The sequence below is a fragment of the Rhipicephalus microplus genome, chromosome 4 (assembly GCF_043290135.1).
Source record: "Rhipicephalus microplus isolate Deutch F79 chromosome 4, USDA_Rmic, whole genome shotgun sequence".
Classification (NCBI taxonomy): Eukaryota; Metazoa; Arthropoda; class Arachnida; order Ixodida; family Ixodidae; genus Rhipicephalus; species Rhipicephalus microplus.
Window position 1 is genome coordinate 189,999,942 of NC_134703.1, and position 24,122 is coordinate 190,024,063.

The window sequence follows — 24,122 nt, forward strand, 5'->3', positions numbered from 1 at the left end:
AAAAAATGCTGATTCAGAATGCATCGCGGCAGTAGGCGTTCCAAAAGAACCGGAACAGCGTGAAAGACATGTAATAATGTGCAACAGCTAAAATAAAGCGGTTTTACAGAAACGCAAGAACTGTTGAATCCCGCTTTCAATTTTCTCCCATCTGCCGAAATAGCTCAGTTGGGAGAGCGTTAGACTGAAGATCTAAAGGTCTCTGGTTCAATCCCGGGTTTCGGCGTCCAAAGCACATTTTTGTTAAATCTGTCGGTATACATGTATTTTGCAATAATTCTAACGTGTGAAACGATTACGCAGGTGAACACACATGCTTGATAAAAAATGCTGATTCAGATTGTACCGCGGCAGTAGGCGTTGCGAAAGAACCGAAACAGCGTAAAGACTTGTAATAATGTGCAACAGCTAAAATAAAGCGGTTTTACCGAAACGCATAAACTGTTGAATCCCGCTTTCAATCTTCTCCCTTCTGCCGAAATAGCTCAGTTGGGAGAGCGTTAGACAGAAGATCTAAAGATCCCTGGTTCGATCCCGGGTTTCGGCGTCCAAAGCACATTTTTGGTAAATCTGTCGGTATGCAAGTATTTTGCAATAATTCTAACGAGTGAAACGTATACGCAGGTTAACACACATGCTTGATAAAAAAATGCTGAATCAGATTGCAACGCAGCAGTAGGCGTTGCAAAAGAACCGCAACAGCGTGAAAGACATGTAATAATGTGCAACAGCTCAAATAAAGCGGTTTTACTGAAACGCAAGAACTGCTGAATCCCGCTTTCACTCTTCTCCCGTCTGCCGAAATAGCTCAGTTGGGAGAGCGTTAGACTGAAGATCTAAAGGTCCCTGGTTCGATCCCGGGTTTCGGCGTCCAAATCACATTTTTGTTAAATCTGTCGGTATGCAAGTATTTTGCAATAATTCTAACGAGTGAAACGATTACGCAGGTGAACAGACATGCTTGATAAAAAAATGCTGATTCAGAATGCATCGCGGCAATAGGCGTTCCAAAAGAACCGGAACAGCGTGAAAGACATGTAATAATGTGCAACAGCTAAAATAAAGCGGTTTTACCGAAACGCAAGAACTGTTGAATCCCGCTTTTCCTCTTCTCCCGTCTGCCGAAATAGCTCAGTTGGGAGAGCGTTAGACTGAAGATCTAAAGGTCCCTGGTTCGATCCCGGGTTTCCGCGTCCAAAGCACAATTTTGTTAAATCTGTCGGTATGCAAGTATTTTGCAATAATTCTAACGAGTGAAACGGTTACGCAGGTGAACACACATGCTTGATAAAAAAATGCTGATTCAGAATGCATCGCGGCAGTAGGCGTTGCAAAAGAACCGGAACAGCGTGAAAGACTTGTAATAATGTGCAACAGCTAAAATAAAGCGGTTTTACCGAAACGCAAGAACTGTTCAATCCCGCTTTCACTCCTCTCCCGTCAGCCGAAAAAGCTCAGTTGGGAGAGTGTTAGACTGAAGATCCAAAGGTCCTTGGCTCGATCCCGGGTTTCGGCGTCCAAAGCAATTTTTTGTTAAATCTGTCGGAATACAAGTATTTTGCAATAATTCTAACGAGTGAAACGGTTACGCAGGTGAACACACATGCTTTATAAAAAAATGCTGATTCAGAATGCATCGCGGCAGTACGCGTTGCAAAAGAACCGGAACAGCGTGAAAGACACGTAATAATGTGCAACAGCTAAAATAAAGCGGTTTTACCGAAACGCAAGAACTGTTGAATCCCGCTTTCACTCTTCTCCCGTCTGCCGAAATAGCTCAGTTGGGAGAGCGTTAGACTGAAGATCTAAAGGTCCCTGGTTCGATACTGGGTTTCGGCGTCCAAAGCACATTTTTGTTAAATCTGTCGGTATGCAAGTATTTTGCAATAATTCTAACGAGTGAAACGATTACGCAGGTGAACACACATGCTTGATAAAAAAATGCTGATTCAGAATGCATCGCAGCAGTAGGCGTTGCAAAAGAACCGGAACAGCGTGAAAGACTTGTAATAATGTGCAACAGCTAAAACAAAGCGGTTTTACAGAAACGCAAGAACTGTTGAATCCCGCTTTCACTCTTCTCCCGTCTGCCGAAATTGCTCTGTTGGGAGAGCGTTAGACTGAAGATCTAAACGTCTCTGGTTCGATCCTGGGTTTCCGCGTCCAAAGCACATTTTTGTTAAATCTGTCGGTATGCAAGTATTTTGCAATAATTCTAACGAGTGAAACGGTTACGCAGGTGAACACACATGCTTGATAAAAAAATGCTGATTCAGATTTTACCGCGGCAGTAGGCGTTGCGAAAGAACCGGAACAGCGTGAAAGACATGTAATAATGTGCAACAGCTAAGATAAAGCGGTTTTACCGAAACGCAAGAACTGTTGAATCCCGCTTTCACTCTTCTCCCGTCTGCCGAAATAGCTCAGTTGGGAGAGCGTTAGACTGAAGATTTAAAGGTCCCTGGTTCGATACCGGGTTTCCGCGTCCAAAGCACATTTCTGTTAAATCTGTCGGTATGCAAGTATTTTGCAATAATTCTAACGAGTGAAAAGGTTACGCAGGTGAACACACATGCTTGATAAAAAATTGCTGATTCAGAATGCATCACGGCACTAGGCGTTGCAAAAGAACCGGAACAGCGTGAAAGACATGTAATAATGTGCAACAGCTAAAATAAAGCGGTTTTGACGAAACGCAAGAACTGTTGAATCCCGCTTTCACTCTTCTCCCGTCTGCCGAAATAGCTCAGTTGAGACAGCGTTAGACTGAAGATCTAAATTCCCTGGTTCGATCCCGGGTTTCGGCGTCGAAAGCACTTTTTTCTTAAATCTATCGGTATGCAAGTATTTTGCAATAATTCGAACGAGTAAAACGATAACGCATGTGAACACACATGCTTGATAAAAAATGCTGATTCAGATTGTATCGCGGCAGTAGGCGTTGCGAAAGAACCGAAACAGCGTAAAGACTTGTAATAATGTGCAACAGCTAAAATAAAGCGGTTTTACCAAAACGCAAGAACTGTTGAATCCCGCTTTCAATTTTCTCCCATCTGCCGAAATAGCTCAGTTGGGAGAGCGTTAGACTGAAGATCTAAAGGTCCCTGGTTCAATCCCGGGTTTCGGCGTCCAAAGCACATTTTTGTTAAATCTGTCGGTGTGCATGTATTTTGCAATAATTCTAACGTGTGAAACTATTACGCAGGTGAACACACATGATTGATAAAAAATGCTGATTCAGATTTTACCGCGGCAGTAGGCGTTGCGAAAGAACCGGAACAGCGTGAAAGACATGTAATAATGTGCAACAGCTAAGATAAAGCGGTTTTACCGAAACGCAAGAACTGTTGAATCCCGCTTTCACTCTTCTCCCGTCTGCCGAAATAGCTCAGTTGGGAGAGCGTTAGACTGAAGATTTAAAGGTCCCTGGTTCGATACCGGGTTTCGGCGTCGAAAGCACTTTTTTTGTTAAATCTATCGGTATGCAAGTATTTTGCAATAATTCTAACGAATGAAACGGTTGCGCAGGTGAACACGAATGCTTGATAAAAAAAATGCTGATTCAGAATGCATCGCGGCAGTAGGCGTTGCAAAAGCACCGGAACAGCGTGAAAGACATGTAATAATGTGCAACCGCTAAAATATTGCGGTTTTACCGAAACGCAAGAACTGGTGAATCCCGCTTTCACTCTTCTCCCGTCTGCGGAAATAGCTCAGTTGGGAGAGCGTTAGACTGAAGATCTAAATGTCCCTGGTTGGATCCCGGGTTTCGGCATCCAAAGCACAATTTGGTTAAGTCTGTCGGTATGCAAGTATTTTGCAATAATTTTAACGAGTGAAACGATTACGCAGGTGAACACACATGCTTGATAAAAAAATGCTGATTCAGATTGTATCGCTGCAGTAGGCGTTGCGAAAGAACCGGAACAGCGTGAAAGACATGTAATAATGTGCAACAGCTAAAATAAAGCGGTTTTACCGAAACGCAAGAACTGTTGAATCCCGCTTTCACTCTTCTCCCGTCTGCCGAAATAGCTCAGTTGGGAGAGCGTTAGACTGAAGATCTAAAGGTCCCTGGTTCGATCCCGGGTTTCCGCGTCCAAAGCACAATTTCGTTAAATCTGTCGGTATGCAAGTATTTTGCAATAATTCTAACGAGTGAAACGGTTACGCAGGTGAACACACATGCTTGATAAAAAAATGCTGATTCAGAATGCATCGAGGCAGTAGGCGTTGCAAAAGAACCGGAACAGCGTGAAAGACTTGTAATAATGTGCAACAGCTAAAATAAAGCGGTTTTACCGAAACGCAAGAACTGTTCAATCCCGCTTTCACTCTTCTCCCGTCTGCCGAAATAGCTCAGTTGGGAGAGTGTTAGACTGAAGATCCAAAGGTCCTTGGCTCGATCCCGGGTTTCGGCGTCCAAAGCAATTTTTTTGTTAAATCTGTCGAATACAAGTATTTTACAATAATTCTAACAAGTGAAACGGTTACGCAGGTGAACACACATGCTTTATAAAAAAATGCTGATTCAGAATGCATCGCGGCAGTACGCGTTGCAAAAGAACCGGAACAGCGTGAAAGACGTGTAATAATGTGCAACAGCTAAAATAAAGCGGTTTTACCGAAACGCAAGAACTGTTGAATCCCGCTTTCACTCTTCTCCCGTCTGCCGAAATAGCTCAGTTGGGAGAGCGTTAGACTGAAGATCTAAAGGTCCCTGGTTCGATACTGGGTTTCGGCGTCCAAAGCACATTTTTGTTAAATCTGTCGGTATGCAAGTATTTTGCAATAATTCTAACGAGTGAAACGATTACGCAGGTGAACACACATGCTTGATAAAAAAATGCTGATTCAGAATGCATCGCAGCAGTAGGCGTTGCAAAAGAACCGGAACAGCGTGAAAGACTTGTAATAATGTGCAACAGCTAAAATAAAGCGGTTTTACAGAAACGCAAGAACTGTTGAATCCCGCTTTCACTCTTCTCCCGTCTGCCGAAATTGCTCTGTTGGGAGAGCGTTATACCCCTGTCACACGGGCACTTAAATGTCTTTTAAGTAAGCGGTCTTTTTCCGAAAAGGAGTTCCTTACTGCAGACACACGGCACAGAGCGAACTCCTTTTCAGAAGCGGTCTTTTTCGTAAGCGGAGTTCGTCGATCTCTTTTACGGCTCCGAATGAGTAGCCTCGAAACCAGTGGGTGCCAGCAATTTTTGAGTGGTTGGAAAAAAAGTGAACGCTTAATTTTCTGTCACCAAAACTCTTTGAAAAAACAAATTTCATATCCTGTAGAAGGTGTAATGAACTCTTTTAATGGTTATTTCCTTTTCCACTCTCGTAAGCAGCTACAACGCGTCGGCAATATCACGTGGTGACGCTCGGTCTCGCGCCGCGCCATTTTGCACAAGCGAGGAAAGCGTGGCAGTCGTGTGTTTGCCCGTCATTCATGTGATCCGAGTCCGAGCGTCTATGGCCAACTCCGCAGATCAAGCAGCCGGCGCCCCACGAAAAAGGCAGCGTCTGCAATGGTCGGAAGCAGACACGTTATCCTCTCCATGGCGGCTTTTGCGGCGTCTGCCTCGCTCTCCAGAGCGAGAAGGCGGGCCGTGAGGCTTGCGATCCTCGCTTTTTCTCCCGTATGGTCGCCCATAACGTGGCGAGAGTAGTTGAGAGCAGCGAAAAACAAATACGGCAAATAAAAGCCCAGTGGTGCCAGATGGACTTGTGCACGTCGCTAGTTATGGGAATGCTTCCTTAACTAGTGCGACAAACTTTCACATTGGTGTTTCTTCATCTCTTATTCTTAAGTTTATTTGAAGAAACGAGCAGTGGAACAAGTCTAATTTGTACATCGTGATACATCGTTTATTTTCATTGCTTCTCTTTTAACTGCTAGCGCCACGCTTTCGCTAGCGTCTTCGAACGAAAACACTAAAAGGAGATTGTTGCTGTCGTGTGTCTGCGCCGCGAACACCTCTTTGTTAAAAGTCTTTCAACTTCGTAAAAGACCGCTTACTTAAAAGACTTCTTGCGCGCCCGTGTGACACAGGTATTAGACTGAAGATCTAAAGGTCTCTGGTTCGATCCTGGGTTTCCGCGTCCAAAGCACATTTTTGTTAAATCTGTCGGTATGCAAGTATTTTGCAATAATTCTAACGAGTGAAACGGTTACGCAGGTGAACACACATGCTTGATAAAAAAATGCTGATTCAGATTTTACCGCGGCAGTAGGCGTTGCGAAAGAACCGGAACAGCTTGAAAGACATGTAATAATGTGCAACAGCTTAAATAAAGCGGTTTTAACGAAACGCAAGAACTGTTGAATCCCGCTTTCACTCTTCTCCCGTCTGCCGAAATAGCTCAGTTGGGAGAGCGTTAGACTGAAGACCTAAAGGTCCCTGGTTCGATACCGGGTTTCGGTGTCGAAAGCACTTTTTTTGTTAAATCTATCGGTATGCAAGTATTTTGCAATAATTCTAACGAATGAAACGGTTGCGCAGGTGAACATGAATGCTTGATAAAAAAATGCTGATTCAGAATGCATCGCGGCAGTAGGCGTTGCAAAAGCACCGGAACAGCGTGAAAGACATGTAATAACGTGCAACCGCTAAAATAAAGCGGTTTTACCGAAACGCAAGAACTGTTGAATCCCGCTTTCACTCTTCTCCCGTCTGCGGAAATAGCTCAGTTGGGAGAGCGTTAGACTGAAGATCTAAAGGTCCCTGGTTGCATCCCGGGTTTTGGCGTCCAAAGCACATCTTTGGTAAATCTGTCGGTATGCAAGTATTTTGCAATAATTCTAACGAGTGAAACGATTACGCAGGTGAACACACATGCTTGATACAAAATGCTGATTCAGAATGCATCGCGGCAGTAGGCGTTCCAAAAGACACACACACATGCTTGATAAAAAAATGCTGATTCAGAATGCATCGCAGCAGTAGGCGTTGCAAAAGAACCGGAACAGCGTGAAAGACTTGTAATAATGTGCAACAGCTAAAATAAAGCGGTTTTACAGAAACGCAAGAACTGTTGAATCCCGCTTTCACTCTTCTCCCGTCTGCCGAAATTGCTCTGTTGGGAGAGCGTTAGACTGAAGATCTAAAGGTCCCTGGTTCGATCCTGGGTTTCCGCGTCCAAAGCACATTTTTGTTAAATCTGTCGGTATGCAAGTATTTTGCAATAATTCTAACGAGTGAAACGGTTACGCAGGTGAACACACATGCTTGATAAAAAATGCTGATTGAGATTGTATCGCGGCAGTAGGCGTTGCGAAAGAACCGGACCAGCGTAAAGACTTGTAATAATGTGCAACAGCTAAAATAAAGCGGTTTTACCGAAACGCAAGAACTGTTGAATCCTGCTTTCACACTTCTCCCGTCTGCCGAAATAACTCAGTTGGGAGAGTGTTAGACTGAAGATCTAAAGGTCCCTGGTTCGATCCCGGGTTTCGGCGTCCAAAGCACATTTTTGTTAAATCTGTCGGTATGCAAGTATTTTGCAATAATTCTAACGAGTGAAACGATTACGCAGGTGAACACACATGCTTGATAAAAAAGTGCTGATTCAGAATGCATCGCGGCAGTAGGCGTTGCAAAAGAACCGGAACAGCGCCAAAGACATGTAATAATGTGCAACAGCTAAAATAAAGCGGTTTTACCGAAACGCAAGAACTGTTCAATCCCGCTTTCACTCTTCTCCCGTCTGCCGAAATAGCTCAGTTGGGAGAGTGTTAGACTGAAGATCCAAAGGTCCTTGGCTCGATCCCGGGTTTCGGCGTCCAAAGCAATTTTTTGTTAAATCTGTCGGAATACAAGTATTTTGCAATAATTCTAACGAGTGAAACTGTTACGCAGGTGAACACACATGCTTTATAAAAAAATGCTGATTCAGAATGCATCGCGGCAGTAGGCGTTGCAAAAGAACCGGAACAGCGTGAAAGACATGTAATAATGTGCAACAGCTAAAATAAAGCGGTTTTACCGAAACGCAAGAACTGTTGAATCCCGCTTTCACTCTTCTCCCGTCTGCCGAAATAGCTCAGTTGGGAGACCGTTAGACTGAAGATCTAAAGGTCCCTGGTTCGATACTGGGTTTCGGCGTCGAAAGCACTTTTTGTTAAATCTATTGGTATGCAAGTATTTTGCAATAATTCTAACGAATGAAACGGTTGCGCAGGTGAACACGCATGCTTGATAAAAAAATGCTGATTCAGAATGCATCGCGGCAGTAGGCGTTGCAAAAGCACCGGAACTGCGTGAAAGACATGTAATAATGTGCAACAGCTAAAATAAAGCGGTTTTACCGAAACGCAAGAACTGTTGAATCCCGCTTTCACTCTTCTCCCGTCTGCCGAAATAGCTCAGTTGGGAGAGCGTTAGACTGAAGATCTAAAGGTCCCTGGTTTTATCCCGGGTTTCGGCGTCCAAAGCACATTTTTGTTAAATCTGTCGGTATGCAAGTATTTTGCAATAATTCTAACGAGTGAAACGATTACGCAGGTGAACACACATGCTTGATAAAAAAATGCTGATTCTGAATGCATCGCAGCAGTAGGCGTTGCAAAAGAACCGGAACAGCGTGAAAGACTTGTAATAATGTGCAACAGCTAAAATAAAGCGGTTTTACAGAAACGCAAGAACTGTTGAATCCCGCTTTCAATTTTCTCCCATCTGCCGAAATAGCTCAGTTGGGAGAGCGTTAGACTGAAGATCTAAAGGTCCCTGGTTCAATCCCGGGTTTCGGCGTCCAAAGCACATTTTTGTTAAATCTGTCGGTTGCATGTATTTTGCAATAATTCTAACGTGTGAAACGATTACGCAGGTGAACACACATGCTTGATAAAAAATGCTGATTCAGATTGTACTGCGGCAGTAGGCGTTGCGAAAGAACCGAAACAGCGTAAAGACTTGTAATAATGTGCAACAGCTAAAATAAAGCGGTTTTACCGAAACGCATAAACTGTTGAATCCCGCTTTCAATCTTCTCCCTTCTGCCGAAATAGCTCAGTTGGGAGAGCGTTAGACAGAAGATCTAAAGATCCCTGGTTCGATCCCGGGTTTCGGCGTCCAAATCACATTTTTGTTAAATCTGTCGGTATGCAAGTATTTTGCAATAATTGTAACGAGTGAGACGATTACGCAGGTGAACACACATGCTTGATAAAAAAATGCTGATTCAGAATGCATCGCGACAGTAGGCGTTGCAAAAGAACCGGAACAGCGTGAAAGACATGTAATAATGTGCAACAGCTAAAATAAAGCAGTTTTATCGAAACGCAAGAACTGTTGAATCCCGCTTTCACTCTTCCCCCGTCTGCCGAAATAGCTCAGTTGGGAGAGCGTTATACTGAAGATCTAAAGGTCCCTGGTTCGATCCCACGTTTCGGCGTCCAAAACACATTTTTGTTAAATCTGTCGGTATGCAAGTATTTTGCAATAATTCTAACGAGTGAAACGATTACGCAGGTGAACAGACATGCTTGATAAAAAAATGCTGATTCAGAATGCATCGCGGCAGTAGGCGTTCCAAAAGAACCGGAACAGCGTGAAAGACATGTAATAATGTGCAACAGCTAAAATAAAGCGGTTTTACCGAAACGCAAGAACTGTTGAATCCCGCTTTCACTCTTCTCCCGTCTGCCGAAATAGCTCAGTTGGGAGAGCGTTAGACTGAAGATCTAAAGGTCCCTGGTTCGATACTGGGTTTCGGCGTCCAAAGCACATTTTTGTTAAATCTGTCGGTATGCAAGTATTTTGCAATAATTCTAACGAGTGAAACGATTACGCAGGTGAACACACATGCTTGATAAAAAAATGCTGATTCAGAATGCATCGCGGCAGTAGGCGTTGCAAAAGCACCGGAACTGCGTGAAAGACATGTAATAATGTGCAACAGCTAAAATAAAGCGGTTTTACCGAAACGCAAGAAATGTTGAATCCCGCTTTCACTCTTCTCCCGTCTGCCGAAATAGCTCAGTTGGGAGAGCGTTAGACTGAAGATCTAAAGGTCCCTGGTTCGATACTGGGTTTCGGCGTCCAAAGCACATTTTTGTTAAATATGTCGGTATGCAAGTATTTTGCAATAATTCTAACGAGTGAAACGATTACGCAGGTGAACACACATGCTTGATAAAAAAATGCTGATTCAGAATGCATCGCAGCAGTAGGCGTTGCAAAAGAACCGGAACAGCGTGAAAGACTTGTAATAATGTGCAACAGCTAAAATAAAGCGGTTTTACAGAAACGCAAGAACTGTTGAATCCCGCTTTCAATTTTCTCCCATCTGCCGAAATAGCTCAGTTGGGAGAGCGTTAGACTGAAGATCTAAAGGTCCCTGGTTCAATCCCGGGTTTCGGCGTCCAAAGCACATTTTTGTTAAATCTGTCGGTATGCATGTATTTTGCAATAATTCTAACGTGTGAAACGATTACGCAGGTGAACACACATGCTTGATAAAAAATGCTGATTCAGATTGTACCGCGGCAGTAGGCGTTGCGAAAGAACCGAAACAGCGTAAAGACTTGTAATAATGTGCAACAGCTAAAATAAAGCGGTTTTACCGAAACGCATAAACTGTTGAATCCCGCTTTCAATCTTCTCCCTTCTGCCGAAATAGCTCAGTTGGGAGAGCGTTAGACAGAAGATCTAAAGATCCCTGGTTCGATCCCGGGTTTCGGCGTCCAAATCACATTTTTGTAAATCTGTCGGTATGCAAGTATTTTGCAATAATTCTAACGAGTGAGACGATTACGCAGGTGAACACACATGCTTGATAAAAAAATGCTGATTCAGAATGCATCGCGACAGTAGGCGTTGCAAAAGAACCGGAACAGCGTGAAAGACATGTAATAATGTGCAACAGCTAAAATAAAGCGGTTTTATCGAAACACAAGAACTGTTGAATCCCGCTTTCACTCTTCCCCCGTCTGCCGAAATAGCTCAGTTGGGAGAGCGTTATACTGAAGATCTAAAGGTCCCTGGTTCGATCCCACGTTTCGGCGTCCAAAACACATTTTTGTTAAATCTGTCGGTATGCAAGTATTTTGCAATAATTCTAACGAGTGAAACGATTACGCAGGTGAACAGACATGCTTGATAAAAAAATGCTGATTCAGAATGCATCGCGGCAGTAGGCGTTCCAAAAGAACCGGAACAGCGTGAAAGACATGTAATATTGTGCAACAGCTAAAATAAAGCGGTTTTACCGAAACGCAAGAACTGTTGAATCCCGCTTTCACTCTTCTCCCGTCTGCCGAAATAGCTCAGTTGGGAGAGCGTTAGACTGAAGATCTAAAGGTCCCTGGTTCGATACTGGGTTTCGGCGTCCAAAGCACATTTTTGTTAAATCTGTCGGTATGCAAGTATTTTGCAATAATTCTAACGAGTGAAACGATTACGCAGGTGAACACACATGCTTGATAAAAAAATGCTGATTCAGAATGCATCGCAGCAGTAGGCGTTGCAAAAGAACCGGAACAGCGTGAAAGACTTGTAATAATGTGCAACAGCTAAAATAAAGCGGTTTTACAGAAACGCAAGAACTGTTGAATCCCGCTTTCAATTTTCTCCCATCTGCCGAAATAGCTCAGTTGGGAGAGCGTTAGACTGAAGATCTAAAGGTCCCTGGTTCAATCCCGGGTTTCGGCGTCCAAAGCACATTTTTGTTAAATCTGTCGGTATGCATGTATTTTGCAATAATTCTAACGTGTGAAACGATTACGCAGGTGAACACACATGCTTGATAAAAAATGCTGATTCAGATTGTACCGCGGCAGTAGGCGTTGCGAAAGAACCGAAACAGCGTAAAGACTTGTAATAATGTGCAACAGCTAAAATAAAGCGGTTTTACCGAAACGCATAAACTGTTGAATCCCGCTTTCACTCTTCTCCCGTCTGCCGAAATAGCTCAGTTGGGAGAGCGTTAGACTAAAGATCTAAACGTCCCTGGTTCGATCCCGGGTTTCCGCGTCCAAAGCACAATTTTGTTAAATCTGTCGGTATGCAAGTATTTTGCAATAATTCTAACGAGTGAAACGGTTACGCAGGTGAACACACATGCTTGATAAAAAAATGCTGATTCAGAATGCATCGCGGCAGTAGGCGTTGCAAAAGAACCGGAACAGCGTGAAAGACTTGTAATAATGTGCAACAGCTGAAATAAAGCGGTTTTACCGAAACGCAAGAACTGTTCAATCCCGCTTTCACTCTTCTCCCGTCTGCCGAAATAGCTCAGTTGGGAGAGTGTTAGACTGAAGATCCAAAGGTCCTTGGCTTGATCCCGGGTTTCGGCGTCCAAAGCAATTTTTTTGTTAAATCTGTCGGAATACAAGTATTTTGCAATAATTCTAACGAGTGAAACGGTTACGCAGGTGAACACACATGCTTTATAAAAAAATGCTGATTCAGAATGCATCGCGGCAGTACGCGTTGCAAAAGAACCGGAACAGCGTGAAAGACATGTAATAATGTGCAACAGCTAAAATAAAGCGGTTTTACCGAAACGCAAGAACTGTTGAATCCCGCTTTCACTCTTCTCCCGTCTGCCGAAATAGCTCAGTTGGCAGAGCGTTAGACTGAAGATCTAAAGGTCCCTGGTTCGATACTGGGTTTCGGCGTCCAAAGCACATTTTTGTTAAATCTGTCGGTATGCAAGTATTTTGCAATAATTCTAACGAGTGAAACGATTACGCAGGTGAACACACATGCTTGATAAAAAAATGCTGATTCAGAATGCATCGCAGCAGTAGGCGTTGCAAAAGAACCGGAACAGCGTGAAAGACTTGTAATAATGTGCAACAGCTAAAATAAAGCAGTTTTACAGAAACGCAAGAACTGTTGAATCCCGCTTTCACTCTTCTCCCGTCTGCCGAAATTGCTCTGTTGGGAGAGCGTTAGACTGAAGATCTAAAGGTCCCTGGTTCGATCCTGGGTTTCCGCGTCCAAAGCACATTTTTGTTAAATCTGTCGGTATGCAAGTATTTTGCAATAATTCTAACGAGTGAAACGGTTACGCAGGTGAACACACATGCTTGATAAAAAAATGCTGATTCAGATTTTACCGCGGCAGTAGGCGTTGCGAAAGAACCGGAACAGCGTGAAAGACATGTAATAATGTGCAACAGCTTAAATAAAGCGGTTTTAACGAAACGCAAGAACTGTTGAATCCCGCTTTCACTCTTCTCCCGTCTGCCGAAATAGCTCAGTTGGGAGAGCGTTCGACTGAAGATCTAAAGGTCCCTGGTTCGATACCGGGTTTCGGTGTCGAAAGCACTTTTTTTGTTAAATCTATCGGTATGCAAGTATTTTGCAATAATTCTAACGAATGAAACGGTTGCGCAGGTGAACACGAATGCTTGATAAAAAAATGCTGATTCAGAATGCATCGCGGCAGTAGGCGTTGCAAAAGCACCGGAACAGCGTGAAAGACATGTAATAATGTGCAACCGCTAAAATAAAGCGGTTTTACCGAAACGCAAGAACTGTTGAATCCCGCTTTCACTCTTCTCCCGTCTGCGGAAATAGCTCAGTTGGGAGAGCGTTAGACTGAAGATCTAAAGGTCCGTGGTTGGATCCCGGGTTTTGGCGTCCAAAGCACATCTTTGGTAAATCTGTCGGTATGCAAGTATTTTGCAATAATTCTAACGAGTGAAACGATTACGCAGGTGAACACACATGCTTGATACAAAATGCTGATTCAGATTGTACCGCGGCAGTAGGCGTTGCGAAAGAACCGGAACAGTGTAAAGACTTGTAATAATGTGCAACAGCTAAAATAAAGCGGTTTTAACGAAACGCAAGAACTGTTGAATCCCGCTTTCACTCTTCTCCCGTCTGCCGAAATAGCTCAGTTGAGACAGCGTTAGACTGAAGATCTAAAGGTCCCTGGTTCGATCCCGGGTTTCGGCGTCGAGAGCACTTTTTTTGTTAAATCTATCGGTATGCAAGTATTTTGCAATAATTCTAACGAGTGAAACGATAACGCAGGTGAATACACATGCTTGATAAAAAAATGCTGATTCAGAATGCATTGCGGCAGTAGGCGTTGCAAAAGAACCGGAACAGCGTGAAAGACTTGTAATAATGTGCAACAGCTAAAATATAGCGGTTTTACCGAAACGCAAGAACTGTTCAATCCCGCTTTCACTCTTCTCCCGTCTGCCGAAATAGCTCAGTTGGGAGAGTGTTAGACTGAAGATCCAAAGGTCCTTGGCTCGATCCCGGGTTTCAGCGTCCAAAGCAATTTTTTTGTTAAATCTGTTGGAATACAAGTATTTTGCAATAATTCTAACGCGTGAAACGGTTACGCAGGTGAACACACATGCTTGATAAAAAATGCTGATTCAGATTGTACCGCGGCAGTAGGCGTTGCGAAAGAATCGAAACAGCGTAAAGACTTGTAATAATGTGCAACAGCTAAAATAAAGCGGTTTTACCGAAACGCATAAACTGTTGAATCCCGCTTTCAATCTTCTCCCTTCCGCCGAAATAGCTCAGTTGGGAGAGCGTTAGACGAAGATCTAAAGATCCCTGGTTCGCTCCCGGGTTTCGGCGTCCAAAGCACATTTTTGGTAAATCTGTCGGTATGCAAGTATTTTGCAATAATTCTAACAAGTGAAACGATTACGCAGGTTAACACACATGCTTGATAAAAAAATGCTGATTCAGAATGCATCGCGACAGTAGGCGTTGCAAAAGAACCGGAACAGCGTGAAAGACATGTAATAATGTGCAACAGCTAAAATAAAGCGGTTTTATCGAAACGCAAGAACTGTTGAATCCCGCTTTCACTCTTCCCCCGTCTGCCGAAATAGCTCAGTTGGGAGAGCGTTAGACTGAAGATCTAAAGGTCCCTGGTTCGATCCCGGGTTTTGGCGTCCAAAGCAATTTTTTTGTTAAATCTGTTGGAATACAAGTATTTTGCAATAATTCTAACGCGTGAAACGGTTACGCAGGTGAACACACATGCTTGATAAAAAATGCTGATTCAGATTGTACCGCGGCAGTAGGCGTTGCGAAAGAACCGAAACAGCGTAAAGACTTGTAATAATGTGCAACAGCTAAAATAAAGCGGTTTTACCGAAACGCATAAACTGTTGAATCCCGCTTTCAATCTTCTCCCTTCCGCCGAAATAGCTCAGTTGGGAGAGCGTTAGACGAAGATCTAAAGATCCCTGGTTCGCTCCCGGGTTTCGGCGTCCAAAGCACATTTTTGGTAAATCTGTCGGTATGCAAGTATTTTGCAATAATTCTAACAAGTGAAACGATTACGCAGGTTAACACACATGCTTGATAAAAAAATGCTGATTCAGAATGCATCGCGACAGTAGGCGTCGCAAAAGAACCGGAACAGCGTGAAAGACATGTAATAATGTGCAACAGCTAAAATAAAGCGGTTTTATCGAAACGCAAGAACTGTTGAATCCCGCTTTCACTCTTCCCCCGTCTGCCGAAATAGCTCAGTTGGGAGAGCGTTAGACTGAAGATCTAAAGGTCCCTGGTTCGATCCCACGTTTCGGCGTCCAAAACACATTTTTGTTAAATCTGTCGGTATGCAAGTATTTTGCAATAATTCTAACGAGTGAAACGATTACGCAGGTGAACAGACATGCTTGATAAAAAAATGCTGATTCAGAATGCATCGCGGCAGTAGGCGTTCCAAAAGAACCGGAACAGCGTGAAAGACATGTAATAATGTGCAACAGCTAAAACAAAGCGGTTTTACCGAAACGCAAGAACTGTTGAATCCCGCTTTCACTCTTCTCCCGTCTGCCGAAATAGCTCAGTTGGGAGAGCGTTAGACTGAAGATCTAAAGGTCCCTGGTTCGATCCCGGGTTTCCGCGTCCAAAGCACAATTTTGTTAAATCTGTCGGTATGCAAGTATTTTGCAATAATTCTAACGAGTGAAACGGTTACGCAGGTGAACACACATGGTTGATAAAAAAATGCTGATTCAGAATGCATCGCGGCAGTAGGCGTTGCAAAAGAACCGGAACAGCGTGAAAGACTTGTAATAATGTGCAACAGCTAAAATAAAGCGGTTTTAACGAAACGCAAGAACTGTTGAATCCCGCTTTCACTCTTCTCCCGTCTGCCGAAATAGCTCAGTTGAGACAGCGTTAGACTGAAGATCTAAAGGTCCCTGGTTCGATCCCGGATTTCGGCGTCGAGAGCACTTTTTTTGTTAAATCTATCGGTATCCAAGTATTTTGCAATAATTCTAACGAGTGAAACGATAACGCAGGTGAATACACATGCTTGATAAAAAAATGCTGATTCAGAATGCATTGCGGCAGTAGGCGTTGCAAAAGAACCGTAACAGCGTGAAAGACTTGTAATAATGTGCAACAGCTAAAATATAGCGGTTTTACCGAAACGCAAGAACTGTTCAATCCCGCTTTCACTCTTCTCCCGTCTGCCGAAATAGCTCAGTTGGGAGAGTGTTAGACTGAAGATCCAAAGGTCCTTGGCTCGATCCCGGGTTTCAGCGTCCAAAGCAATTTTTTTGTTAAATCTGTTGGAATACAAGTATTTTGCAATAATTCTAACGCGTGAAACGGTTACGCAGGTGAACACACATGCTTGATAAAAAATGCTGATTCAGATTGTACCGCGGCAGTAGGCGTTGCGAAAGAACCGAAACAGCGTAAAGACTTGTAATAATGTGCAACAGCTAAAATAAAGCGGTTTTACCGAAACGCATAAACTGTTGAATCCCGCTTTCAATCTTCTCCCTTCCGCCGAAATAGCTCAGTTGGGAGAGCGTTAGACGAAGATCTAAAGATCCCTGGTTCGCTCCCGGGTTTCGGCGTCCAAAGCACTATTTTGTTAAATCTGTCTGTATGCAAGTGTTTTGCAATAATTCTAACGAGTGAAACGATTACGCAGGTGAACACACATGCTTGATAAAAAATGCTGATTGAGATTGTATCGCGGCAGTAGGCGTTGCGAAAGAACCGGAACAGCGTAAAGAATTGTAATAATGTGCAACAGCTAAAATAAAGCGGTTTTACCGAAACGAAAGAACTGTTGAATCCCGCTATCACTCTTCTCCCGTCTGCCGAAATAACTCAGTTGGGAGAGTGTTAGACTGAAGATCTAAAGGTCCCTGGTTCGATCCCGGGTTTTGGCGTCCAAAGCACATTTTTGTTAAATCTGTCGGTATGCAAGTATTTTGCAATAATTCTAACGAGTGAAACGATTACGCAGGTGAACACACATGCTTGATAAAAATGCTGATTCAGAATGCATCGCGGCAGTAGGCGTTGCAAAAGAACCGGAACAGCGTCACAGACATGTAATAATGTGCAACAGCTAAAATAAAGCGATTTTACCGAAACGCAAGAACTGTTCAATCCCGCTTTCACTCTTCTCCCGTCTGCCGAAATAGCTCAGTTGGGAAAGCGTTAGACTGAAGATCCAAAGGTCCTTGGCTCGATCCCGGGTTTTGGCGTTCAAAGCACTTTTTTTGTTAAATCTGTCGGAATACAAGTATTTTGCAATAATTCTAACGAGTGAAACGGTTACGCAGGTGAACACACATGCTTGATAAAAAAATGCTGATTCAGAATGCATCGCGGCAGTAGGCGTTGCAAAAGAACCGGAACAGCGTGAAAGACATGTAATAATGTGCAACAGCTAAAATAAAGCGGTTTTACCGAAACGCAAGAACTGTTGAATCCCGCTTTCACTCTTCTCCCGTCTGCCAAAATAGCTCAGTTGGGAGAGCGTTAGAGTGAAGATCTAAAGGTTCTGGTTCGATACCGGGTTTCGGCGTCGAAAGCACTTTTTTTGTTAAATCTATCGGTATGCAAGTATTTTGCAATAATTCTAACAAGTGAAACGATTACGCAGGTTAACACACATGCTTGTTAAAAAAATGCTGATTCAGAATGCATCGCGACAGTAGGCGTTGCAAAAGAACCGGAACAGCGTGAAAGACATGTAATAATGTGCAACAGCTAAAATAAAGCGGTTTTATCGAAACGCAAGAACTGTTGAATCCCGCTTTCACTCTTCCCCCGTCTGCCGAAATAGCTCAGTTGGGAGAGCGTTAGACGAAGATCTAAAGATCCCTGGTTCGATCCCGGGTTTCGGCGTACAAAGCACATTTTTGGTAAATCTGTCGGTATGCAAGTATTTTGCAATAATTCTAACAAGTGAAACGATTACGCAGGTTAACACACATGCTTGATAAAAAAATGCTGATTCAGAATGCATCGCGACAGTAGGCGTTGCAAAAGAACCGGAACAGCGTGAAAGACATGTAATAATGTGCAACAGTTAAAATAAAGCGGTTTTATCGAAGCGCAAGAACTGTTGAATCCCGCTTTCACTCTTCCCCCGTCTGCCGAAATAGCTCAGTTGGGAGAGCGTTAGACTGAAGATCTAAAGGTCCCTGGTTCGATCCCACGTTTCGGCGTCCAAAACACATTTTTGTTAAATCTGTCGGTATGCAAGTATTTTGCAATAATTCTAACGAGTGAAACGATTACGCAGGTGAACAGACATGCTTGATAAAAAAATGCTGATTCAGAATGCATCGCGGCAGTAGGCGTTCCAAAAGAACCGGAACAGCGTGAAAGACATGTAATAATGTGCAACAGCTAAAATAAAGCGGTTTTACCGAAACGCAAGAACTGTTGAATCCCGCTTTCACTCTTCTCCCGTCTGCCGAAATAGCTCAGTTGGGAGAGCGTTAGACTGAAGATCTAAATGTCCCTGGTTCGATCCCGGGTTTCCGCGTCCAAAGCACAATTTTGTTAAATCTGTCGGTATGCAAGTATTTTGCAATAATTCTAACGAGTGAAACGGTTACGCAGGTGAACACACATGGTTGATAAAAAAATGCTGATTCAGAATGCATCGCGGCAGTAGGCGTTGCGAAAGAACCGGAACAGCGTAAAGACTTGTAATAATGTGCAACAGCTAAAATAAAGCGGTTTTACCGAAACGCAAGAACTGTTGAATCCCGCTTTCACTCTTCTCCCGTCTGCCGAAATAGTTCAGTTGAGCCAGCGTTAGACTGAAGATCTAAAGGTCCCTGGTTCGATCCCGGGTTTCGGCGTCCAAAGCACATTTTTGTTAAACCTGTCGGTATGCAAGTGTTCTGCAATAATTCTAACGAGTGAAACGATTACGCAGGTGAACACACATGCTTGATAAAAAATGCTGATTGAGATTGTATCGCGGCAGTAGGCGTTGCGAAAGAACCGGAACAGCGTAAAGACTTGTAATAATGTGCAACAGCTAAAATAAAGCGGTTTTACCGAAACGCAAGAACTGTTGAATCCCGCTATCACTCTTCTCCCGTCTGCCGAAATAACTCAGTTGGGAGAGTGTTAGACTGAAGATCTAAAGGTCCCTGGTTCGATCCCGGGTTTTGGCGTCCAAAGCACATTTTTGTTAAATCTGTCGGTATGCAAGTATTTTGCAATAATTCTAACGAGTGAAATGATTACGCAGGTGAACACACATGCTTGATAAAAAATGCTGATTCAGAATGCATCGCGGCAGTAGGCGTTGCAAAAGAACCGGAACAGCGTCACAGACATGTAATAATGTGCAACAGCTAAAATAAAGCGATTTTACCGAAACGCAAGAACTGTTCAATCCCGCTTTCACTCTTCTCCCGTCTGCCGAAATAGCTCAGTTGGGAGAGCGTTAGACTGAAGATCCAAAGGTCTCTGGTTCGATCCCGGGTTTCGGCGTCCAAAGCACATTTTTGTTAAATCTATCGGTATGCAAGTATTTTGCAATAATTCTAACGAATGAAACGGTTGCGCAGGTGAACACGCATGCTTGATAAAAAAATGCTGATTCAGAATGCATCGCGGCAGTAGGCGTTGCAAAAGCACCGGAACAGCGTGAAAGACATGTAATAATGTGCAACAGCTAAAATAAAGCGGTTTTACCGAAACGCAAGAACTGTTGAATCCCGCTTTCACTCTTCTCCCGTCTGCCGAAATAACTCAGTTGGGAGAGCGTTAGACTGAAGATCTAAAGGTCCCTGGTTCGATCCCGGGTTTCGGCGTCCAAAGCACATTTTTGTTAAATCTGTCGGTATGCAAGTATTTTGCAATAATTCTAACGAGTGAAACGATTACGCAGGTGAACACACATGCTTGGTAAAAAAATGCTGATTCAGAATGCATCGCGGCAGTAGGCGTTGCAAAAGAACCGGAACAGCGTGAAACACATGTAATAATGTGCAACAGCTAAAATAAAGCGGTTTTACCAAAACGCAAGAACTGTTGAATCCCGCTTTCACTCTTCTCCCGTCTGCCGAAATAGCTCAGTTAGGAGAGCGTTAGACTGAAGATCTAAAGGTCCCTGGTTCGATCCCGGGTTGCGGCGTCCAAAGCACAATTTTGTTAAATCTGTCGGTATGCAAGTATTTTGCAATAATTCTAACGAGTGAAACGATTACCCAGGTGAACACACATGCTTGATAAAAAAATGCTGATTCAAAATGCATCGCGGCAGTAGGCGTTGCAAAAGAACCGGAACAGCCTGAAAGACTTGTAATAATGTGCAACAGCTAAAATAAAGCGGTTTTACAGAAACGCAAGAACTGTTGAATCCCGCTTTCAATTTTCTCCCATCTGCCGAAATAGCTCAGTTGGGAGAGCGTTAGACTGAAGATCTAAAGGTCCCTGGTTCAATCCCGGGTTTCGGCGTCCAAAGCACATTTTTGTTAAATCTGTCGGTATGCATGTATTTTGCAATAATTCTACCGTGTGAAACGATTACGCAGGTGAACACACATGCTTGAAAAAAAATGCTGATTCAGATTGTACCGCGGCAGTAGGCGTTGCAAAAGAACCGGAACAGCGTGAAATACATGTAATAATGTCCAACAGCTAAAATAAAGCGGTTTTACCGAAACGCTAGAACTGTTGAATCCCGCTTTCACTCTTCTCCCGTCTGCCGAAATACCTCAGTTGGGAGAGCGTTAGACTGAAGATCTAAAGGTCCCTGGTTCGATCCCGGGTTTCGGCGTACAAAGCACATTTTTGGTAAATCTGTCGGTATGCAAGTATTTTGCAATAATTCTAACAAGTGAAACGATTACGCAGGTTAACACACATGCTTGATAAAAAAATGCTGATTCAGAATGCATCGCGACAGTAGGCGTTGCAAAAGAACCGGAACAGCGTGAAAGACATGTAATAATGTGCAACAGTTAAAATAAAGCGGTTTTATCGAAGCGCAAGAACTGTTGAATCCCGCTTTCACTCTTCCCCCGTCTGCCGAAATAGCTCAGTTGGGAGAGCGTTAGAGTGAAGATCTAAAGGTCCCTGGTTCGATCCCACGTTTCGGCGTCCAAAACACATTTTTGTTAAATCTGTCGGTATGCAAGTATTTTGCAATAATTCTAACGAGTGAAACGATTACGCAGGTGAACAGACATGCTTGATAAAAAAATGCTGATTCAGAATGCATCGCGGCGGTAGGCGTTCCAAAAGAACCGGAACAGCGTGAAAGACATGTAATAATGTGCAACAGCTAAAATAAAGCGGTTTTACCGAAACGCAAGAACTGTTGAATCCCGCTTTCACTCTTCTCCCGTCTGCCGAAATAGCTCAGTTGGGAGAGCGTTAGACTGAAGATCTAAAGGTCCCTGGTTCGATCCCGGGTTTCCGCGTCCAAAGCACAATTTTGTTAAATCTGTCGGTATGCAAGTATTTTGCAATAATTCTAACGAGTGAAACGGTTACGCAGGTGAACACACATGGTTGATAAAAAAATGCTGATTCAGAATGCATCGCGGCAGTAGGCGTTGCGAAAGAACCGGAACAGCGTAAAGACTTGTAATAATGTGCAACAGCTAAAATAAAGCGGTTTTACCGAAACGCAAGAACTGTTGAATCCCGCTTTCACTCTTCTCCCGTCTGCCGAAATAGTTCAGTTGAGCCAGCGTTAGACTGAAGATCTAAAGGTCCCTGGTTCGATCCCGGGTTTCGGCGTCCAAAGCACATTTTTGTTAAATCTGTCGGTATGCAAGTGTTTTGCAATAATTCTAACGAGTGAAACGATTACGCAGGTGAACACACATGCTTGATAAAAAATGCTGATTGAGATTGTATCGCGGCAGTAGGCGTTGCGAAAGAACCGGAACAGCGTAAAGACTTGTAATAATGTGCAACAGCTAAAATAAAGCGGTTTTACCGAAACGCAAGAACTGTTCAATCCCGCTTTCACTCTTCTCCCGTCTGCCGAAATAGCTCAGTTGGGAGAGCGTTAGACTGAAGATCCAAAGGTCCTTGGCTCGATCCCGGGTTTTGGCGTTCAAAGCACTTTTTTTGTTAAATTTGTCGGAATACAAGTATTTTGCAATAATTCTAACGAGTGAAACGGTTACGCAGGTGAACACACATGCTTGATAAAAAAATGCTGATTCAGAATGCATCGCGGCAGTAGGCGTTGCAAAAGAACCGGAACAGCGTGAAAGACATGTAATAATGTGCAACAGCTAAAATAAAGCGGTTTTACCGAAACGCAAGAACTGTTGAATCCCGCTTTCACTCTTCTCCCGTCTGCCAAAATAGCTCAGTTGGGAGAGCGTTAGAGTGAAGACCTAAAGGTTCTGGTTCGATACCGGGTTTCGGCGTCGAAAGCACTTTTTTTGTTAAATCTATCGGTATGCAAGTATTTTGCAATAATTCTAACGAATGAAACGGTTGCGCAGGTGAACACGCATGCTTGATAAAAAAATGCTGATTCAGAATGCATCGCGGCAGTAGGCGTTGCAAAAGCACCGGAACAGCGTGAAAGACATGTAATAATGTGCAACAGCTAAAATAAAGCGGTTTTACCGAAACGCAAGAACTGTTGAATCCCGCTTTCACTCTTCTCCCGTCTGCCGAAATAACTCAGTTGGGAGAGCGTTAGACTGAAGATCTAAAGGTCCCTGGTTCGATCCCGGGTTTCGGCGTCCAAAGCACATTTTTGTTAAATCTGTCGGTATGCAAGTATTTTGCAATAATTCTAACGAGTGAAACGATTACGCAGGTGAACACACATGCTTGGTAAAAAAATGCTGATTCAGAATGCATCGCGGCAGTAGGCGTTGCAAAAGAACCGGAACAGCGTGAAACACATGTAATAATGTGCAACAGCTAAAATAAAGCGGTTTTACCAAAACGCAAGAACTGTTGAATCCCGCTTTCACTCTTCTCCCGTCTGCCGAAATAGCTCAGTTAGGAGAGCGTTAGACTGAAGATCTAAAGGTCCCTGGTTCGATCCCGGGTTGCGGCGTCCAAAGCACAATTTTGTTAAATCTGTCGGTATGCAAGTATTTTGCAATAATTCTAACGAGTGAAACGATTACCCAGGTGAACACACATGCTTGATAAAAAAATGCTGATACAAAATGCATCGCGGCAGTAGGCGTTGCAAAAGAACCGGAACAGCCTGAAAGACTTGTAATAATGTGCAACAGCTAAAATAAAGCGGTTTTACAGAAACGCAAGAACTGTTGAATCCCGCTTTCAATTTTCTCCCATCTGCCGAAATAGCTCAGTTGGGAGAGCGTTAGACTGAAGATCTAAAGGTCCCTGGTTCAATCCCGGGTTTCCGCGTCCAAAGCACATTTTTGTTAAATCTGTCGGTATGCATGTATTTTGCAATAATTCTACCGTGTGAAACGATTACGCAGGTGAACACACATGCTTGAAAAAAAATGCTGATTCAGATTGTACCGCGGCAGTAGGCGTTGCAAAAGAACCGGAACAGCGTGAAATACATGTAATAATGTCCAACAGCTAAAATAAAGCGGTTTTACCGAAACGCTAGAACTGTTGAATCCCGCTTTCACTCTTCTCCCGTCTGCCGAAATACCTCAGTTGGGAGAGCGTTAGACTGAAGATCTAAAGGTCCCTGGTTCGATCCCGGGTTTCGGCGGCCAAAGCTCATTTTTGTTAAATCTGTCGCTATGCAAGTATTTCGCAATAATTCTAACGAGTGAAACGATTACGCAGGTGAACACACATGCTTGATAAAAAAATGCTGATTCAGAATGCATCGCGGCAGTAGGCGTTGCAAAAGAACCGGAACAGCGTGAAAGACTTGTAATAATGTGCAACAGCTAAAATAAAGCGGTTTTACAGAAACACATGAAC

At 43.4% G+C, this 24,122-nt stretch overlaps 63 non-coding genes across 63 annotated transcripts; all 63 read left to right on the plus strand.

The window, feature by feature from the left end:
• Positions 1–153: 153 nt before the first annotated feature.
• Positions 154–226, plus strand: TRNAF-GAA (transfer RNA phenylalanine (anticodon GAA)). Its single transcript has one exon. It is a non-coding gene; the product is annotated as a tRNA-Phe (tRNA).
• Positions 227–474: 248 nt separating this feature from the next.
• Positions 475–547, plus strand: TRNAF-GAA (transfer RNA phenylalanine (anticodon GAA)). The gene has a single exon. It is a non-coding gene; the product is annotated as a tRNA-Phe (tRNA).
• A 250-nt stretch (positions 548–797) lies between these two features.
• TRNAF-GAA (transfer RNA phenylalanine (anticodon GAA)) lies at positions 798–870 on the plus strand. Its single transcript has one exon. It is a non-coding gene; the product is annotated as a tRNA-Phe (tRNA).
• Positions 871–1,120: 250 nt separating this feature from the next.
• Positions 1,121–1,193, plus strand: TRNAF-GAA (transfer RNA phenylalanine (anticodon GAA)). The gene has a single exon. It is a non-coding gene; the product is annotated as a tRNA-Phe (tRNA).
• Positions 1,194–1,443: 250 nt separating this feature from the next.
• Positions 1,444–1,516, plus strand: TRNAF-GAA (transfer RNA phenylalanine (anticodon GAA)). The gene has a single exon. It is a non-coding gene; the product is annotated as a tRNA-Phe (tRNA).
• A 250-nt stretch (positions 1,517–1,766) lies between these two features.
• TRNAF-GAA (transfer RNA phenylalanine (anticodon GAA)) lies at positions 1,767–1,839 on the plus strand. Its single transcript has one exon. It is a non-coding gene; the product is annotated as a tRNA-Phe (tRNA).
• Positions 1,840–2,412: 573 nt separating this feature from the next.
• TRNAF-GAA (transfer RNA phenylalanine (anticodon GAA)) lies at positions 2,413–2,485 on the plus strand. The gene has a single exon. It is a non-coding gene; the product is annotated as a tRNA-Phe (tRNA).
• A 250-nt stretch (positions 2,486–2,735) lies between these two features.
• Positions 2,736–2,807, plus strand: TRNAF-GAA (transfer RNA phenylalanine (anticodon GAA)). Its single transcript has one exon. It is a non-coding gene; the product is annotated as a tRNA-Phe (tRNA).
• Positions 2,808–3,055: 248 nt separating this feature from the next.
• TRNAF-GAA (transfer RNA phenylalanine (anticodon GAA)) lies at positions 3,056–3,128 on the plus strand. The gene has a single exon. It is a non-coding gene; the product is annotated as a tRNA-Phe (tRNA).
• Positions 3,129–3,377: 249 nt separating this feature from the next.
• TRNAF-GAA (transfer RNA phenylalanine (anticodon GAA)) lies at positions 3,378–3,450 on the plus strand. The gene has a single exon. It is a non-coding gene; the product is annotated as a tRNA-Phe (tRNA).
• Positions 3,451–3,702: 252 nt separating this feature from the next.
• TRNAF-GAA (transfer RNA phenylalanine (anticodon GAA)) lies at positions 3,703–3,775 on the plus strand. The gene has a single exon. It is a non-coding gene; the product is annotated as a tRNA-Phe (tRNA).
• Positions 3,776–4,025: 250 nt separating this feature from the next.
• On the plus strand, positions 4,026–4,098 carry TRNAF-GAA (transfer RNA phenylalanine (anticodon GAA)). Its single transcript has one exon. It is a non-coding gene; the product is annotated as a tRNA-Phe (tRNA).
• Positions 4,099–4,348: 250 nt separating this feature from the next.
• TRNAF-GAA (transfer RNA phenylalanine (anticodon GAA)) lies at positions 4,349–4,421 on the plus strand. The gene has a single exon. It is a non-coding gene; the product is annotated as a tRNA-Phe (tRNA).
• Positions 4,422–4,671: 250 nt separating this feature from the next.
• TRNAF-GAA (transfer RNA phenylalanine (anticodon GAA)) lies at positions 4,672–4,744 on the plus strand. The gene has a single exon. It is a non-coding gene; the product is annotated as a tRNA-Phe (tRNA).
• Positions 4,745–6,349: 1,605 nt separating this feature from the next.
• Positions 6,350–6,422, plus strand: TRNAF-GAA (transfer RNA phenylalanine (anticodon GAA)). Its single transcript has one exon. It is a non-coding gene; the product is annotated as a tRNA-Phe (tRNA).
• Positions 6,423–6,673: 251 nt separating this feature from the next.
• TRNAF-GAA (transfer RNA phenylalanine (anticodon GAA)) lies at positions 6,674–6,746 on the plus strand. Its single transcript has one exon. It is a non-coding gene; the product is annotated as a tRNA-Phe (tRNA).
• Positions 6,747–7,383: 637 nt separating this feature from the next.
• On the plus strand, positions 7,384–7,456 carry TRNAF-GAA (transfer RNA phenylalanine (anticodon GAA)). Its single transcript has one exon. It is a non-coding gene; the product is annotated as a tRNA-Phe (tRNA).
• A 250-nt stretch (positions 7,457–7,706) lies between these two features.
• TRNAF-GAA (transfer RNA phenylalanine (anticodon GAA)) lies at positions 7,707–7,779 on the plus strand. The gene has a single exon. It is a non-coding gene; the product is annotated as a tRNA-Phe (tRNA).
• A 250-nt stretch (positions 7,780–8,029) lies between these two features.
• On the plus strand, positions 8,030–8,102 carry TRNAF-GAA (transfer RNA phenylalanine (anticodon GAA)). Its single transcript has one exon. It is a non-coding gene; the product is annotated as a tRNA-Phe (tRNA).
• A 249-nt stretch (positions 8,103–8,351) lies between these two features.
• Positions 8,352–8,424, plus strand: TRNAF-GAA (transfer RNA phenylalanine (anticodon GAA)). The gene has a single exon. It is a non-coding gene; the product is annotated as a tRNA-Phe (tRNA).
• Positions 8,425–8,674: 250 nt separating this feature from the next.
• On the plus strand, positions 8,675–8,747 carry TRNAF-GAA (transfer RNA phenylalanine (anticodon GAA)). Its single transcript has one exon. It is a non-coding gene; the product is annotated as a tRNA-Phe (tRNA).
• A 247-nt stretch (positions 8,748–8,994) lies between these two features.
• Positions 8,995–9,067, plus strand: TRNAF-GAA (transfer RNA phenylalanine (anticodon GAA)). The gene has a single exon. It is a non-coding gene; the product is annotated as a tRNA-Phe (tRNA).
• A 250-nt stretch (positions 9,068–9,317) lies between these two features.
• Positions 9,318–9,390, plus strand: TRNAF-GAA (transfer RNA phenylalanine (anticodon GAA)). The gene has a single exon. It is a non-coding gene; the product is annotated as a tRNA-Phe (tRNA).
• A 250-nt stretch (positions 9,391–9,640) lies between these two features.
• TRNAF-GAA (transfer RNA phenylalanine (anticodon GAA)) lies at positions 9,641–9,713 on the plus strand. Its single transcript has one exon. It is a non-coding gene; the product is annotated as a tRNA-Phe (tRNA).
• Positions 9,714–9,963: 250 nt separating this feature from the next.
• On the plus strand, positions 9,964–10,036 carry TRNAF-GAA (transfer RNA phenylalanine (anticodon GAA)). Its single transcript has one exon. It is a non-coding gene; the product is annotated as a tRNA-Phe (tRNA).
• A 250-nt stretch (positions 10,037–10,286) lies between these two features.
• Positions 10,287–10,359, plus strand: TRNAF-GAA (transfer RNA phenylalanine (anticodon GAA)). The gene has a single exon. It is a non-coding gene; the product is annotated as a tRNA-Phe (tRNA).
• A 248-nt stretch (positions 10,360–10,607) lies between these two features.
• TRNAF-GAA (transfer RNA phenylalanine (anticodon GAA)) lies at positions 10,608–10,680 on the plus strand. The gene has a single exon. It is a non-coding gene; the product is annotated as a tRNA-Phe (tRNA).
• A 249-nt stretch (positions 10,681–10,929) lies between these two features.
• TRNAF-GAA (transfer RNA phenylalanine (anticodon GAA)) lies at positions 10,930–11,002 on the plus strand. Its single transcript has one exon. It is a non-coding gene; the product is annotated as a tRNA-Phe (tRNA).
• A 250-nt stretch (positions 11,003–11,252) lies between these two features.
• Positions 11,253–11,325, plus strand: TRNAF-GAA (transfer RNA phenylalanine (anticodon GAA)). The gene has a single exon. It is a non-coding gene; the product is annotated as a tRNA-Phe (tRNA).
• Positions 11,326–11,575: 250 nt separating this feature from the next.
• Positions 11,576–11,648, plus strand: TRNAF-GAA (transfer RNA phenylalanine (anticodon GAA)). The gene has a single exon. It is a non-coding gene; the product is annotated as a tRNA-Phe (tRNA).
• A 248-nt stretch (positions 11,649–11,896) lies between these two features.
• On the plus strand, positions 11,897–11,969 carry TRNAF-AAA (transfer RNA phenylalanine (anticodon AAA)). Its single transcript has one exon. It is a non-coding gene; the product is annotated as a tRNA-Phe (tRNA).
• Positions 11,970–12,219: 250 nt separating this feature from the next.
• TRNAF-GAA (transfer RNA phenylalanine (anticodon GAA)) lies at positions 12,220–12,292 on the plus strand. Its single transcript has one exon. It is a non-coding gene; the product is annotated as a tRNA-Phe (tRNA).
• A 251-nt stretch (positions 12,293–12,543) lies between these two features.
• TRNAF-GAA (transfer RNA phenylalanine (anticodon GAA)) lies at positions 12,544–12,616 on the plus strand. Its single transcript has one exon. It is a non-coding gene; the product is annotated as a tRNA-Phe (tRNA).
• Positions 12,617–13,189: 573 nt separating this feature from the next.
• On the plus strand, positions 13,190–13,262 carry TRNAF-GAA (transfer RNA phenylalanine (anticodon GAA)). The gene has a single exon. It is a non-coding gene; the product is annotated as a tRNA-Phe (tRNA).
• Positions 13,263–13,513: 251 nt separating this feature from the next.
• Positions 13,514–13,586, plus strand: TRNAF-GAA (transfer RNA phenylalanine (anticodon GAA)). Its single transcript has one exon. It is a non-coding gene; the product is annotated as a tRNA-Phe (tRNA).
• Positions 13,587–13,834: 248 nt separating this feature from the next.
• On the plus strand, positions 13,835–13,907 carry TRNAF-GAA (transfer RNA phenylalanine (anticodon GAA)). The gene has a single exon. It is a non-coding gene; the product is annotated as a tRNA-Phe (tRNA).
• Positions 13,908–14,158: 251 nt separating this feature from the next.
• Positions 14,159–14,231, plus strand: TRNAF-GAA (transfer RNA phenylalanine (anticodon GAA)). The gene has a single exon. It is a non-coding gene; the product is annotated as a tRNA-Phe (tRNA).
• Positions 14,232–14,802: 571 nt separating this feature from the next.
• Positions 14,803–14,875, plus strand: TRNAF-GAA (transfer RNA phenylalanine (anticodon GAA)). The gene has a single exon. It is a non-coding gene; the product is annotated as a tRNA-Phe (tRNA).
• A 571-nt stretch (positions 14,876–15,446) lies between these two features.
• TRNAF-GAA (transfer RNA phenylalanine (anticodon GAA)) lies at positions 15,447–15,519 on the plus strand. Its single transcript has one exon. It is a non-coding gene; the product is annotated as a tRNA-Phe (tRNA).
• Positions 15,520–15,769: 250 nt separating this feature from the next.
• TRNAF-GAA (transfer RNA phenylalanine (anticodon GAA)) lies at positions 15,770–15,842 on the plus strand. The gene has a single exon. It is a non-coding gene; the product is annotated as a tRNA-Phe (tRNA).
• A 250-nt stretch (positions 15,843–16,092) lies between these two features.
• Positions 16,093–16,165, plus strand: TRNAF-GAA (transfer RNA phenylalanine (anticodon GAA)). Its single transcript has one exon. It is a non-coding gene; the product is annotated as a tRNA-Phe (tRNA).
• Positions 16,166–16,416: 251 nt separating this feature from the next.
• Positions 16,417–16,489, plus strand: TRNAF-GAA (transfer RNA phenylalanine (anticodon GAA)). Its single transcript has one exon. It is a non-coding gene; the product is annotated as a tRNA-Phe (tRNA).
• A 569-nt stretch (positions 16,490–17,058) lies between these two features.
• Positions 17,059–17,131, plus strand: TRNAF-GAA (transfer RNA phenylalanine (anticodon GAA)). The gene has a single exon. It is a non-coding gene; the product is annotated as a tRNA-Phe (tRNA).
• A 248-nt stretch (positions 17,132–17,379) lies between these two features.
• Positions 17,380–17,452, plus strand: TRNAF-GAA (transfer RNA phenylalanine (anticodon GAA)). Its single transcript has one exon. It is a non-coding gene; the product is annotated as a tRNA-Phe (tRNA).
• Positions 17,453–17,703: 251 nt separating this feature from the next.
• On the plus strand, positions 17,704–17,775 carry TRNAF-GAA (transfer RNA phenylalanine (anticodon GAA)). Its single transcript has one exon. It is a non-coding gene; the product is annotated as a tRNA-Phe (tRNA).
• Positions 17,776–18,026: 251 nt separating this feature from the next.
• On the plus strand, positions 18,027–18,098 carry TRNAF-GAA (transfer RNA phenylalanine (anticodon GAA)). Its single transcript has one exon. It is a non-coding gene; the product is annotated as a tRNA-Phe (tRNA).
• Positions 18,099–18,348: 250 nt separating this feature from the next.
• TRNAF-GAA (transfer RNA phenylalanine (anticodon GAA)) lies at positions 18,349–18,421 on the plus strand. Its single transcript has one exon. It is a non-coding gene; the product is annotated as a tRNA-Phe (tRNA).
• Positions 18,422–18,671: 250 nt separating this feature from the next.
• On the plus strand, positions 18,672–18,744 carry TRNAF-GAA (transfer RNA phenylalanine (anticodon GAA)). Its single transcript has one exon. It is a non-coding gene; the product is annotated as a tRNA-Phe (tRNA).
• Positions 18,745–18,993: 249 nt separating this feature from the next.
• On the plus strand, positions 18,994–19,066 carry TRNAF-GAA (transfer RNA phenylalanine (anticodon GAA)). The gene has a single exon. It is a non-coding gene; the product is annotated as a tRNA-Phe (tRNA).
• Positions 19,067–19,314: 248 nt separating this feature from the next.
• TRNAF-GAA (transfer RNA phenylalanine (anticodon GAA)) lies at positions 19,315–19,387 on the plus strand. The gene has a single exon. It is a non-coding gene; the product is annotated as a tRNA-Phe (tRNA).
• Positions 19,388–19,636: 249 nt separating this feature from the next.
• On the plus strand, positions 19,637–19,709 carry TRNAF-GAA (transfer RNA phenylalanine (anticodon GAA)). The gene has a single exon. It is a non-coding gene; the product is annotated as a tRNA-Phe (tRNA).
• A 250-nt stretch (positions 19,710–19,959) lies between these two features.
• Positions 19,960–20,032, plus strand: TRNAF-GAA (transfer RNA phenylalanine (anticodon GAA)). Its single transcript has one exon. It is a non-coding gene; the product is annotated as a tRNA-Phe (tRNA).
• A 250-nt stretch (positions 20,033–20,282) lies between these two features.
• TRNAF-GAA (transfer RNA phenylalanine (anticodon GAA)) lies at positions 20,283–20,355 on the plus strand. Its single transcript has one exon. It is a non-coding gene; the product is annotated as a tRNA-Phe (tRNA).
• Positions 20,356–20,605: 250 nt separating this feature from the next.
• TRNAF-GAA (transfer RNA phenylalanine (anticodon GAA)) lies at positions 20,606–20,678 on the plus strand. The gene has a single exon. It is a non-coding gene; the product is annotated as a tRNA-Phe (tRNA).
• A 249-nt stretch (positions 20,679–20,927) lies between these two features.
• TRNAF-GAA (transfer RNA phenylalanine (anticodon GAA)) lies at positions 20,928–21,000 on the plus strand. Its single transcript has one exon. It is a non-coding gene; the product is annotated as a tRNA-Phe (tRNA).
• A 250-nt stretch (positions 21,001–21,250) lies between these two features.
• On the plus strand, positions 21,251–21,323 carry TRNAF-GAA (transfer RNA phenylalanine (anticodon GAA)). Its single transcript has one exon. It is a non-coding gene; the product is annotated as a tRNA-Phe (tRNA).
• Positions 21,324–21,573: 250 nt separating this feature from the next.
• Positions 21,574–21,646, plus strand: TRNAF-GAA (transfer RNA phenylalanine (anticodon GAA)). The gene has a single exon. It is a non-coding gene; the product is annotated as a tRNA-Phe (tRNA).
• Positions 21,647–21,895: 249 nt separating this feature from the next.
• Positions 21,896–21,968, plus strand: TRNAF-GAA (transfer RNA phenylalanine (anticodon GAA)). Its single transcript has one exon. It is a non-coding gene; the product is annotated as a tRNA-Phe (tRNA).
• Positions 21,969–22,216: 248 nt separating this feature from the next.
• TRNAF-GAA (transfer RNA phenylalanine (anticodon GAA)) lies at positions 22,217–22,289 on the plus strand. The gene has a single exon. It is a non-coding gene; the product is annotated as a tRNA-Phe (tRNA).
• A 574-nt stretch (positions 22,290–22,863) lies between these two features.
• On the plus strand, positions 22,864–22,936 carry TRNAF-GAA (transfer RNA phenylalanine (anticodon GAA)). Its single transcript has one exon. It is a non-coding gene; the product is annotated as a tRNA-Phe (tRNA).
• Positions 22,937–23,186: 250 nt separating this feature from the next.
• TRNAF-GAA (transfer RNA phenylalanine (anticodon GAA)) lies at positions 23,187–23,259 on the plus strand. The gene has a single exon. It is a non-coding gene; the product is annotated as a tRNA-Phe (tRNA).
• A 250-nt stretch (positions 23,260–23,509) lies between these two features.
• Positions 23,510–23,582, plus strand: TRNAF-GAA (transfer RNA phenylalanine (anticodon GAA)). The gene has a single exon. It is a non-coding gene; the product is annotated as a tRNA-Phe (tRNA).
• A 249-nt stretch (positions 23,583–23,831) lies between these two features.
• On the plus strand, positions 23,832–23,904 carry TRNAF-GAA (transfer RNA phenylalanine (anticodon GAA)). The gene has a single exon. It is a non-coding gene; the product is annotated as a tRNA-Phe (tRNA).
• Positions 23,905–24,122: the final 218 nt, after the last annotated feature.